The sequence below is a fragment of the Scyliorhinus canicula genome, chromosome 5 (assembly GCF_902713615.1).
Source record: "Scyliorhinus canicula chromosome 5, sScyCan1.1, whole genome shotgun sequence".
In the NCBI taxonomy this organism is placed as follows: Eukaryota; Metazoa; Chordata; class Chondrichthyes; order Carcharhiniformes; family Scyliorhinidae; genus Scyliorhinus; species Scyliorhinus canicula.
The window spans coordinates 217,503,523-217,515,728 of NC_052150.1; the positions used below are offsets into that span (position 1 = coordinate 217,503,523).

Consider the following 12,206-nt stretch of genomic DNA (forward strand, 5'->3'; position numbering starts at 1 on the left):
AAAATACCACAGCCCAAATTACACTGAAAGTTCTAAAAAGAAATTATATAAGGGGTTCCAAATCTGCTGGAATTAGAACGACAAGCACATTGAACAGCATGTAGATATAAACTCAAACATATGACATCAAACATATAAACAACAGTTGCTCCAACACTTTTTTTTCTCAGCCATACTTAAGGTTTTATGGAGCCATGTCTCCCACATTGTTCCACTTCCACACAGGCTAAAATCCTTCCTTCCACAGATGAGAGGTCCAGCCCACAGATTCCATCAGCGCCTCCTTTTTCTCTTCTTTGGCTTAACATCAGCAGCACTCTCACAGCAAATAAATCTTCATCTCAAAAAGGAGTGATTCATTAAAAATCCAAATTAACTGTCCCTTACTGGAAAACAATAAAATTCTCCTTTAAATTCCCTATTTCTCAGCACTGGAAGTCTCCAAATTTGAATAGATTAAAAAAGAAAACAGAAGTACTATCTAAGGGCTGGCCGTACTTCCATGAGCTCAACTCGTAGGAAGCTGACTCACAGATGTGATTAGTTTGGCAACATCTGCTCAGATCTGCAAACTCCTGGAATGCCATGCACATGACTGGAAAATGTTCCCGACTACGAAACAGAACCAAGACGCACAACTTGACTTCAAAAAAGGAATCTGCCACATCAGCAGTTTTTACATTCTGCTTCTTTCAAAACATTCAGCTAATCCTCTTCAGTGTTCATACAACCTCCTCAAGCATAAAGAGCATGCAGTCCATGTAGTACACAGATGACTTATTTATGTTAAGGGGTGCGGGGGTGGGTGTGCTATTATATACACACTGAAACAGTGCAAGGATTTATCGATGACAGCAAGGCTGTCAATCTAATCTGTCAGGAAACCTAAATCAGATTTTTTTTTGGGAGAGCCATTAAATAATGTAAGTGCCATTTGTTTCACTGCTGCAGGCTTGTTTTCCCAGTTTCTTCTCCCTTCCTTTCCTGAAGGCACTGGTGGGGTGGGACTCCACTGGTGCTATGAGCCATCCGGTAGTATACCCGAGTGACTACTCATCATGTGTCAGCCTAGGCTCAGGCTATTCACAGGCCACTCAACCATTGGATTTTGTGCAACTCAGCCTGATTCCGCTTTAGCCAATTATCCACACACATCCAGTTTCCAGCTGGAGATCACCAGTAGCAATCAGCAACAGGAAGGCTGGCTTCTTTTGCTAACTTTCTCAGCTGCCAAAATTTACCCCTCTCTGTTTACATAAGAGCCCTTCAATGTGAACTGATAACACAATTCACTGTTAAGTGTTTTTCCAAATCTGCATGTTCATTATAAATCCTCCTGAGTCTACAGAATAAAAACATTGGAAGTTCCAGCTCTTTTGGCCCAAACAGTGCATTTTTGTATAGGTTCCTTGCCACAGTATTCTTTATATCTGCTGTTTTTCCTTTTTGGCAGCAAGGCAGAATGGGGGAAGTTTATTATTGACCAAAAACGTACGTCGGTTTATTAATTAAGGCAACTACAATTTATTCACACAATATTTAAAGGAAGATGCATTTGGTATAGTTAATCAGACACATTAGCTATGTATATCAGTACAAGTTTAAATCAGTACATGTGCAGGGGCTGTTTAGCACACTGGGCTAATCGCTGGCTTTGAAAGCAGACCAAGGCAGGCCAGCAGCACGGTTCGATTCCCATACCAACCTCCCCGGACAGGCGCCGGAATGCGGCGACTAGGGGCTTTTCACAGTAACTTCATTGAAGCCTACTCATGACAATAAGCGATTTTCAATTTTTCAATATTTCATGATGAAAATTGCTGTAACATCATGATAAGATGTGTAACCTCCTCAGGTGGAGGTAAAGATCCTATGGTACTGTTTTCAAGGACGAGCAGATGAGTTTACCCAGTGTCCTGGCCAACATTCATCTCTAAATAATACATTAAAATTGATCATCTGCTCAATGTTGTTTGTGAGATCTTGTTTAGCCTAAACTGGCAACCATGTTTCCCTGCATTACCACAGTGACTATATTTTAAAAGTACTGCACGGATTGTGAAGTGCTTCAAGACAACCTGAAATCGTGAAAGACACCATATGAATATAAGTTCTTTCTTTTGTCCAATATATCCCCATAAATGTCAGTTGTAGCAGTCCCTTCTGATTCAAAAGGATGCAACTTCCATAAGCCACTCTAGGACTTGAGCTCCCAACAGTCTGGCCATTGCGCTGCTTTCCAGATGAGAAACTGAGGCCCATTCTAGCCTGTTCAGGTAGATCTGAAAAGATTCAACAGAACTTTTCTGAAGAAAAACTGGAAGGCTCCAAGTGTCTTGGTTCATGTTCAACTCTCCCTACACCACCAGATATTTATCTGCATAACTCACTTGTGTGCCAGTAGAAACTGCATGGCATGTGTGCCCACAAAACAGCACTGGCCACAATTCACAAGTAATTTGTTCACCATGAAACACTTTGGCATGTCCTGAGATGAAAGACACCATTTAAACGGAAGGTTTTTTTCTTTATAGGGGAAGCGCCCGGAAAGGCCAGCAGAATGTCAGCTGCTCCATAAATCACACGGCAATCTACTCCCAACAACACAGGGAATAAAACTCCTCCAGCAAATCCACCTGCTGGAAAAGATGGGCTAATGCTATGCAACTGTCTTCCCACTTGTAGCCATCCTGTGATTTCCCCTTTAAAGTAATTGGAATTCTTCCCATTTCTCTTTTCTGTTCATATCATCTCTGTCACATTTTCATATTGCCACCATCACTGCTTTTGAAACAGATTCATGATGGTTGAGTGGGGATTAGATTGGCGGAATATTAACCCATTTAGAACTCGAATGTCGTAGGCTCTATACGACATTGTTGCCTGGGCTCAGAAAGAGGAAGAAAATCACAGCCCGAGTCCTTGCGTTTAATTACTGTCTCACGGCCATTGCTGATGGTATTCACATGTGGGCATCTGATCAGGCCAGAATGCTGGGGCTGAATGCCAACAAGTCAAGTTACACAGCATGCAGGATTTGCAAACACAGCTATATTTCAAGCATAACGATCTACATGAACCATTTTCAATTAAGTGTTTGACTTTGTAAAACAAAAACTGAACCAGCTAATAACAGGCAGCTGGAATGCCAGATAACTATGTACAAAGGTCAGAGTTTTCCACTGTAGCATACATTACATAACTCAGCAGTTACGCTATCCACAATGGAAGACTGGCCAGATTGTTTGCAGGCATAATTGTACAACTTACTCCTATTGTGTACACAGCTTTTGTTATGATGCCTCCTTCCCATATTTAATTTCTTTTTTCAAACACATAAATATGATACAAATTACGAAATACAAAGCAGCGTCCTCTGAGGATGAAGCAGCTAATCAATGCCACATTTTAAAGTAAAATCTCTGAACCCACTCATTGCCATTCGCAAATTGACAGGAAGCAATTGAACAACAATAGAACATTATGAGTAGAATCTTAGCTATCGAAGGGACATGGAGTGGGTTCCGGCATAAATAGAGGTGGGGGTGTGGGGTGAATTTAAAGCCCAAGAAGGTGGCAGGTCAGAACCCTGACATTATCCACCATTTCCGGGTTTATCCAAGACGCATTTGCAGGCGGTTAATTCATTTTGATTTTGGAATACGTAGTAAATTGTGAATTTTACCCAGGATACTGCCGTTAACAGTCAGCAAATTAGTTTCTCGAGCTCTGTGGAACTTGCCTGGGTCAACAAGGTGAGAGCACAGCGGGGAACATAAGAACATAAGAACTAGGAGCAGGAGTAGGCCATCTGGCCCCTCGAGCCTGCTCCGCCATTCAATTAGATCATGGCTGATCTTTTGTGGACTCAGCTCCACTTTCCCGCCCGAACACCATAACCCTTAATCCCTTTATTCTTCAAAAAACTATCTATCTTTACCTTAAAAACATGTAATGAAGGAGCCTCAACTGCTTCACTGGGCAAGGAATTCCATAGATTCACAACCCTTTGGGTGAAGAAGTTCCTCCTAAACTCAGTCCTAAATCTACTTCCCCTTATTTTGAGGCTATGACCCCTAGTTCTGCTGTCACCCGCCAGTGGAAACAACCTGCCCGCATCTATCCTATCTATTCCCTTCATAATTTTAAATGTTTCTATAAGATCCCCCCTCATCCTTCTAAATTCCAACAAGTACAGTCCCAGTCTACTCAACCTCCCCTCATAATCCAACCCCTTCAGCTCTGGGATTAACCTAGTGAATCTCCTCTGCACACCCTCCAGCGCCAGTACGTCCTTTCTCAAGTAAGGAGACCAAAACTGAACACAATACTCCAGGTGTGGCCGCACTAACACCTTATACAATTGCAACATAACCTCCCTAGTCTTAAACTCCATCCCTCTAGCAATGAAGGACAAAATTCAATTTGCCTTCTTAATCACCTGTTGCACTTGTAAACCAACCTTCTGTGACTCATGCACTAGCACACCCAAGTCTCTCTGAACAGCGGCATGCTTTAATATTTTATCGTTTAAATAATAATCCCGTTTGCTGTTATTCCTACCAAAATGGATAACCTCACATTTGTCAACATTGTATTCCATCTGCCAGACCCGAGCCCATTCACTTAACCTATCCAAATCCCTCTGCAGACTTCCAGTATCCTCTGCACTTTTTGCTTTACCACTCATCTTAGTGTCATCTGCAAACTTGGACACATTGCCCTTGGTCCCCAACTCCAAATCATCAATGTAAATTGTGAACAATTGTGGGCCCAACACGGATCCCTGAGGGACACCACTAGCTACTGATTGCCAACCAGAGAAACACCCATTTATCCCAACTCTTTGCTTTCTATTAATTAACCAATCCTCTATCCATGCTACTACTTTACCCTTAATGCCATGCATCTTTATCTTATGCAGCAACCTTTTGTGTGGCACCTTGTCAAAGGCTTTCTGGAAATCCAGATATACCACATCCATCGGCTCCCCGTTATCTACTGCACTGTAATGTCCTCAAAAAATTCCACTAAATTAGTTAGGCATGACCTGCCTTTAACGAACCCATGCTGCGTCTGCCCAATGGGACAATTTCTATCCAGATGCCTCGCAATTTCTTCCTTGATGATAGATTCCAGCATCTTCCCTATTACCGAAGTTAAACTCACTGGCCTATAATGTCCTGCTTTCTGCCTACCTCCTTTTTTAAACAGTGGCGTCACGTTTGCTAATTTCCAATCCACCGGGACCACCCCAGAGTCTAGTGAATTTCGGTAAATTATCACTAGTGCATCTGCAATTTCCCTAGCCATCTCTTTTAGCACTCTGGGATGCATTCCATCAGGGCCAGGAGACTGTCTACCTTTAGCCCCATTAGCTTGCCCATCACTCCCTCCTTAGTGATAACAATCCTCTCAAGGTCCTCACCTGTCATAGCCTCATTTCTATCAGTCGCTGGCATGTTATTTGTGTCTTCCACTGTGAAGACCGACCCAAAAACCTGTTCAGTTCCTCAGCCATTTCCTCATTTCCCATTATTAAAACTCCCTTCTCATCCTCTAAAGGACCAATATTTACCTTAGCCACTTTTTTTGTCTTATATATTTGTAAAAACTTTTACTGTCTGTTTTTATATTCTGAGCAAGTTTACTCTCATACTCTATCTTACTCTTCTTTATAGCTTTTTTAGTAGCTTTCTGTTGCCCCCTAAAGATTTCCCAGTCCTCTAATCTCCCAGCAATCTTTGCCACTTTATATGCTTTTTCCTTCAATTTGATACTCTCCCTTATTTCCTTAGATATCCACGGTCGATTTTCCCTCTTTCTTCCGTCCTTCCTTTTTGTTGGTATAAACCTTTGCTGAGCACTGTGAAAAATCGCTTGGAAGGTTCTCCACTGTTCCTCAACTGTTCCACCATAAAGTCTTAGCTCCCAGTCTACCTTAGCTAGTTCTTCTCTCATCCCCTTGTAATCTCCTTTGTTTAAACACAAAACACTAGTATTTGATTTTACTTTCTCACCCTCCATCTGTATTTTAAATTCCACCATATTGTGATCGCTCCTTCCGAGAGGATCCCTAACTATGAGATCATGAATCAATCCTGTCTCATTACACAGGACAAGATCTAGGACCGCTTGTTCCCTCGTAGGTTCCATTACATACTGTTCTAGGAAACTATCGCGGATACATTCTATAAACTCCTCCTCACGGTTGCCTTGACCGACCTGGTTAAACCAATCGACATGTAGATTAAAATCCCCCATGATAACTGCTGTACCATTTCTACATGCATCAGTTATTTCTTTGTTTATTGCCTGCCCCACCATCTCGTTACTATTTGGTGGCCGATAGACTACTCCTATCAGTGACTTTTTCGCCTTATTATTCCTGATATCCACCCAAATGGATTCAACCTTATCCTCCATAGCACCGATGTCATCCCTTACTATTGCCCGGATGTCATCCTTAAATAACAGAGCAACACCACCTCCCTTACCATCCACTCTGTCCTTCCGAATAGTTTGATACCCTCGGATATTTAACTCCCAGTCGTGACCATCCTTTAACCATGTTTCAGTAATGGCCACTAAATCATAGTCATTTACGATGATTTGTGCCACCAACTCATTTACTTTATTCCGAATACCATGAGCATTCAGGTAAAGTACACTTATGTTGGTTTTTTTACCTCTGTTTTGAATCTTAACATCTCCAGTTTTATTCCTTTTGTTATTACTGGGCCTATTCACTGTGCTCCCCTCAGTCACTGTACCTTGTACTGTCGCCCTTATGGATTTCTGACTATATCTTCTCTACCTTGCACTTTTCCCCTTACTTCCTTTTGTTTCTGTCCCTGTTTTACTACCTTCCAACTTCCAGCATTGGTTCCCATCCCCCTGCCATTGATCAGTGTAACTGACAGGCTTGAAAATCTTTAAACTGTGAAACTAGATAGATGCTGGGCTGCCTATGTGAAAGGTTTGTTCTGACTGTGATGAATGTAGAAATTGTTATCTATTATATTTCCTATTTATGGTAGTAATGTCATCAAAATCCTGGATAAAATACATGCAGGCAGAGTGCCTACTAAAGCTGCAATTTAGGAGTCGTAAAAGATGAGGTAATGATTGATTTTAGGCATTTACCTGTTTGCAGAGAGATGGCTAATGGGCTATTCATTTGATTGCTGAGATTTCAGCAATCAAATATATTTCAAGCATAACGATCTACATGAACCATTTTCAATTAAGTGTTTGACTTTGTAAAACAAAAACTGAACCAGCTAATAACAGGCAGCTGGAATGCCAGATAACTATGTACAAAGGTCAGAGTTTTTCCACTGTAGCATACATTACATAACTCAGCAGTACGCTATCCACAATGGAAGACTGGCCAGATTGTTTGCAGGCATAATTGTACAACTTACTCCTACTGTGTACACTGGATAATTTGAAGGAGTTTAAGTACTAGCTAAACAGGTGATGGGACATCTTAGTGGGATACAGGTGATGTAATTAATGGGAGGAGCCAGGTCTGTCTGTAGTTTGCTGTTTTGCCAAATGCTATTGGGTTGAGCAGAAGAGTTTGACCAGCAAGAAAGATTTCAGATTGTTCCTGAAGAGTGTCTCTCTCTCTCCAAAGTTCTACACAGTTAAGTATCCTGTTTTGTTAACTTTATTTTAAAGTGATATTTGAACTGTTTGGGTTGTTTAATTAGAGACAGGTGGCATAAGTTAAAAAGTTTCCCCTCTTATTTAAGAATTGTTTAAGTGTTAATTGTAAAGCTATTTCTTTGATGTTAATGTGGTTAATTCTGTGTTTAAATTAAAGTTTATTTTAGCATAAAATTGGTCAGAGTTATCACTCATGGGGTGAAGTATCCTTTCCTCACAGTTTTACAAATTAAAACAAAAGTTGTGTTCTGGTCCAGTATCCTAACATCACAGTACTTGATCAGAGAGCCAGTTTCCACTGCTTCACAAGTGAATTCCAACTTCTTAGAAGTCATTTCACATACCTTGAACTTCATTAACCTTGATCTGAACTTTCCTGCTGTCAGCCTTCACTGCAGCGCTACATGTACTTAAGCAACTCTACCTTGTACTCCTGATGACAAACAAGAGAAGCAGTAACACCAACAGCACCAAGGGCAGGAGCAACACCAACATCAGCTGCGATCTCCTCAGTCTCAAGTTATATGAAACAGAGATCCACTTTGAAGGAACTACTGGCAGAAGATCAGCTTCTCATCATGCCTGGGCATTATTGCCTCATGAGGCTCGTTTTGAATAACAGATTGTCGCTGACATCTGTAGCCTTCTGGAGCAAGAACACCTTAAACGTGGACCCGGGTGGACATCCCTCCTCAGTGGCCTTCAGGGTGGCTATCACTTGAGGGCACCGCACCACAGGGATCATGTGTCGCTGCTAAAAGATTTGCATTCTCTTCCCGTGAAAGAAGAGAAAGCAGAGAATTAGGACAGTCAGAAATGGTTTCTGTGGAGAGAAGGGAATGGCACTAATTGAGAAGGATAGCTATCAGGCAATGGCATGAGCTCAGAACAAGATCAGGATGTGCACATGTGTAGGCAGTTCAGATAGGGATGTGAGGAAGTGCCTCAAAAGAGATGAATGTGTGAAGGCGCAAGGCGTGTTGGTTCGAGGAGTGCAGTGCAGGAGTCAGAGGCAAGGAATCCTGTGGTGAGTAATTCACCTCCTGTCTCCCAAGGCCTGTCCACAATCTACAAGTCAGGTAGGTGTATGATGGAATACTCCCCACTTGCCTGGATGAGTGCAGCTCCAACAATACTCAAGAAGCTTAACACTATCCAAGACAACGTAGCCCACTTGGCACTCCACCCACAATCATTCATTCTCTCCACCACCGACGCAAAGTGACAGCGGTGTGTACCATCTACAAATGCACTGCAGGAACTCACCAAGGTTCCTTAAACAGCACCACCACCTGGATGTACCCCTCCAAGCCACACATAATTCTGACTTGGAAATATAATGCCGTCCTTCACTGTCACTGAGTCAAAATGCTGCAACACCCTCCCCTAACAGCACTATGAGTGCCTCTACACCACATGGACTGCAACGGTTCAAGAAGACAGCTCATCACACCTTCTCAATGACAATTAGGGATGAACATAGAACAGAACAGGCCCTTCGGCCCTCGATGTTGTGCCGAGCATTGTCCGAAACCAAGATCAAGCTATCCCACTCCCTGTCATTCTGGTGTGCTTCATGGGCAATAAATGCTGCACCAGACAGTGAAGCCCGCATCCCTTGAATTATTTTTTTTTTAATTGCTGGGGAAGTCAGAATGTGGGGTTGGCACATGAAAGTGGGGTTCCACTCACTTTTCCTGTCTTCAAGAGGTCATTGAACGTCTAGATTTGAGGAGCTGGCCTCTTCCCCATCAACGATCCCCCTTTCCCCGCATCCCTCCTCCCAACTCCAGTCAGGGTTCTCCGCCACCAGTAGCAGAGTTCCCAATGCAGCAGAGAATCTTGTGTTGGGCAAAAACACCCGATTGCAATGCTCTGGTACCCCACTGATGGGGGCATCAAGGTTCGCACCCCGTGCCAGCGGTAGGATTCAAATGGGTCATTTGAATCCATTTGCATCCCACTAATGGTCTGGACACTGGAATCTTCATGCCTCTGTGATGTTCCAGCTCTCTCAGCCGTGTTTCACAAGTGGATTAGTGCAGGTATTTGCTGACGTAACCCTGACACAGTGGATCTTGTGGTCGGCCAAGTGAGTAAAGTATTTAATGCAGGTGCCCCAAATGTCCATCAGAGTGCCCCCCAGAACATAAATCATTCCCACCACAGACCTCCCATCAGACAACCTCACCAGAGACTGCCTCACATCAGAGACCATCTCAACCACAATATTTATAAACACCCAAGAGTTAAGTGCTCTTTTTCTCATCAGAAAGCACTTAACTGCTTTTGATGTGGTCAGGAGCTGTCAATCATAGTTAGATGTTTATAAACATTGAGGTTCGTTTCAAAGCAGAGTAGTGAAATGCATTTAAGCGTGAAAATAAATTAAAATAAATAATTCAGACACCTGGCTGCCTGGAAGCTATTGCCCTGTCAATTACATGCTTTATCTATTGATGCTTTCTACACCTCTGTATAAGGCAGCAGATGTAAGGGACAGGTGAATGAAAAAAGTGATGTTTCACTGTTTCCACCAGGCCTGCTCTTTAGCCTCCAGACGGGGGTGACTAATAGAGGGGAGGATCTCTGAAATGTGGGGGGGGGGGTGGTCTCTCTGATGAAGTGGTCTCTGATATGGCGATCTGTTGCGGGGTGATCTCTCTGATGAAGTGGTCTCTGATATGGAGGTCTGTTGCGGGGTGGTGTCTCTGATGAAGTGGTCTCTGATATGGAGGTCTGTTGCGGGGCCGGTGGAGTGGTCGGGTCATGAGTGTGTGTGTGCTGTTGGTGTGGGGGTGGAGGTTGGGGGAGGGGGGGTTGAGGCCAGAAATTCCTCTGTTGGGGGAAAAGGGGGAGGATGCCCATATTTCAGCAGGGAGGGAGGATTTGCAGTCCAGCTGAAACTGACAGCACAATACGTTTCCCATCTTCTCTCAGAGTTCCATTCAGCAAGCCAGTTTTGCTGCAAAACTTGCTCTGCACACACACTCCCAGCCACATCAGTAGCCCCTAGACCCCAGACCTCTGCCGGGAAAATGAGGGAGACCGTGCTCAGATGGCCTTCCCTGATCCACGCATTTAACCTTTGGTCGCAAGAAGATCCCCAGTGCTGAAGCCCTGCTCTTTAATGTTTGATTATTGGTAGCTGCCTCTGTGGTGCTGCGGCTCCAAGAGTTCAGGTACACTGTTCAGCCAAAGTTTGCTTCACATGCTGACCGTGAGGTTTGATCGTTTCACACGGGAGGGTTTAAACTAGTATGGCAGGGAGGTGGGTACCGGAGCAATAGGTCAGAAGGTGAAAGCATTGAGGGAGAACTAGGGAATAGGGCCAGTATGGCTCTGAGGAAGAGCAGACAGGGAGATGTTGCTGAAAACAGCGGGTCTGGTGGCCTGAAGTGCATATTTTTTAATGCAAGAAGTATTACGGGTAAGACAGATGAACTTAGAACTTGGATTAGTACTTGGAACTATGATGTTGTTGCCATTACAGAGACGTGGTTGAGGTAAGGACAGGATTGGCAGCTAAACATTCCAGGATTTAGATGTTTCAGGCGGGATAGAGGGGGATGTAAAAGGGGTGGCGGAGTTGCGCTACTGGTTATGGAGAATATCACTGCTGTACGACGGGAGGACACCTTAGAGGGCAGTGAGGCTATATGGGTAGAGATCAGGAATAAGAAGGGTGCAGTCACAATGTTGGGGGTTTAGTACAGGCCTCCCAAAAGCCAGCGGGAGATAGAGGAGCAGATAGGTAGACAGATTTTGGAAACAAGTAAAAACAACGGGGTTGTTGTGATGGGAGACTTCAACTTCCCCAATATTGACTGGGACTCACTTAGTGCTAGGGGCTTAGACGGGGCAGAGTTTGTAAGGAGCATCCAGGCGGGCTTCTTAAAACAATATGTCAATAGTCCAACTAGGGAAGGGGCTGTACTGGTATTGTGGAATGAGCCCGGCTACATGGTAGAAGTTTCAGTAGGGGTGCATTTCGGGAAAAGTGACCACAATTCAGTAAGTTTTAAAATGCTGGTGGACAAGGATAAGAGTGGTCCTAGGGTGAATGTGCTAAATTGGGGGAAGGCTAATTATAACAATATTCAGCAAGAACTGAAGAACCTAGATTGGGGGCGGATGTTTGAGGGTAAATCAACATCTGACATGTGGGAGGCTTTCAAATGTCAGTTGAAAGGCATTCAGGACCGCATGTTCCTGTGCGGAAGATTGATAAATACGGCAAATTTCGGAAACCTTGGATAACGAGAAATATTGTAGGCCTCGTCAAATAGAAAAAGGAGGCATCTGTCAGGGCTAGAAGGCTGGGAACAGACAAAGCCTGTGTGGAATATAAGGAACGTACGAAGGAACTTAAGCAAAGAATCAGGAGGGCTAGAAAGGGTCACGAAAAGTCATTGGCAAATAGGGTTAAGGAAAATCCCAAGGCTTTCTACACCTACATAAAAAGCAAGAGGGCCCCAAGGCCTTTTTCAAAGCGCTGGACAAACTAATCATGGCGTTCGTATTGGGGGGGG

The 12,206-nt window shown here is 43.6% G+C and overlaps 1 protein-coding gene across 6 annotated transcripts in view; it reads right to left on the reverse strand.

The window, feature by feature from the left end:
* The window catches only part of gjc2 (gap junction protein gamma 2), a 390,394-nt gene that overhangs the window by 278,377 nt on the left and 99,811 nt on the right, over positions 1-12,206 (reverse strand). The window contains exon 1 of one of the 6 annotated variants that reach the window (XM_038798507.1): positions 177-726. The exons of 4 other annotated variants lie outside the window; for them this stretch is intronic. The gene's annotated coding sequence lies outside the window, so the exon portion shown is untranslated. Of the gene's footprint in view, positions 1-176; positions 727-12,206 lie in introns of those variants that run through there. One more of the 6 variants, XM_038798505.1, reaches the window with a different exon arrangement.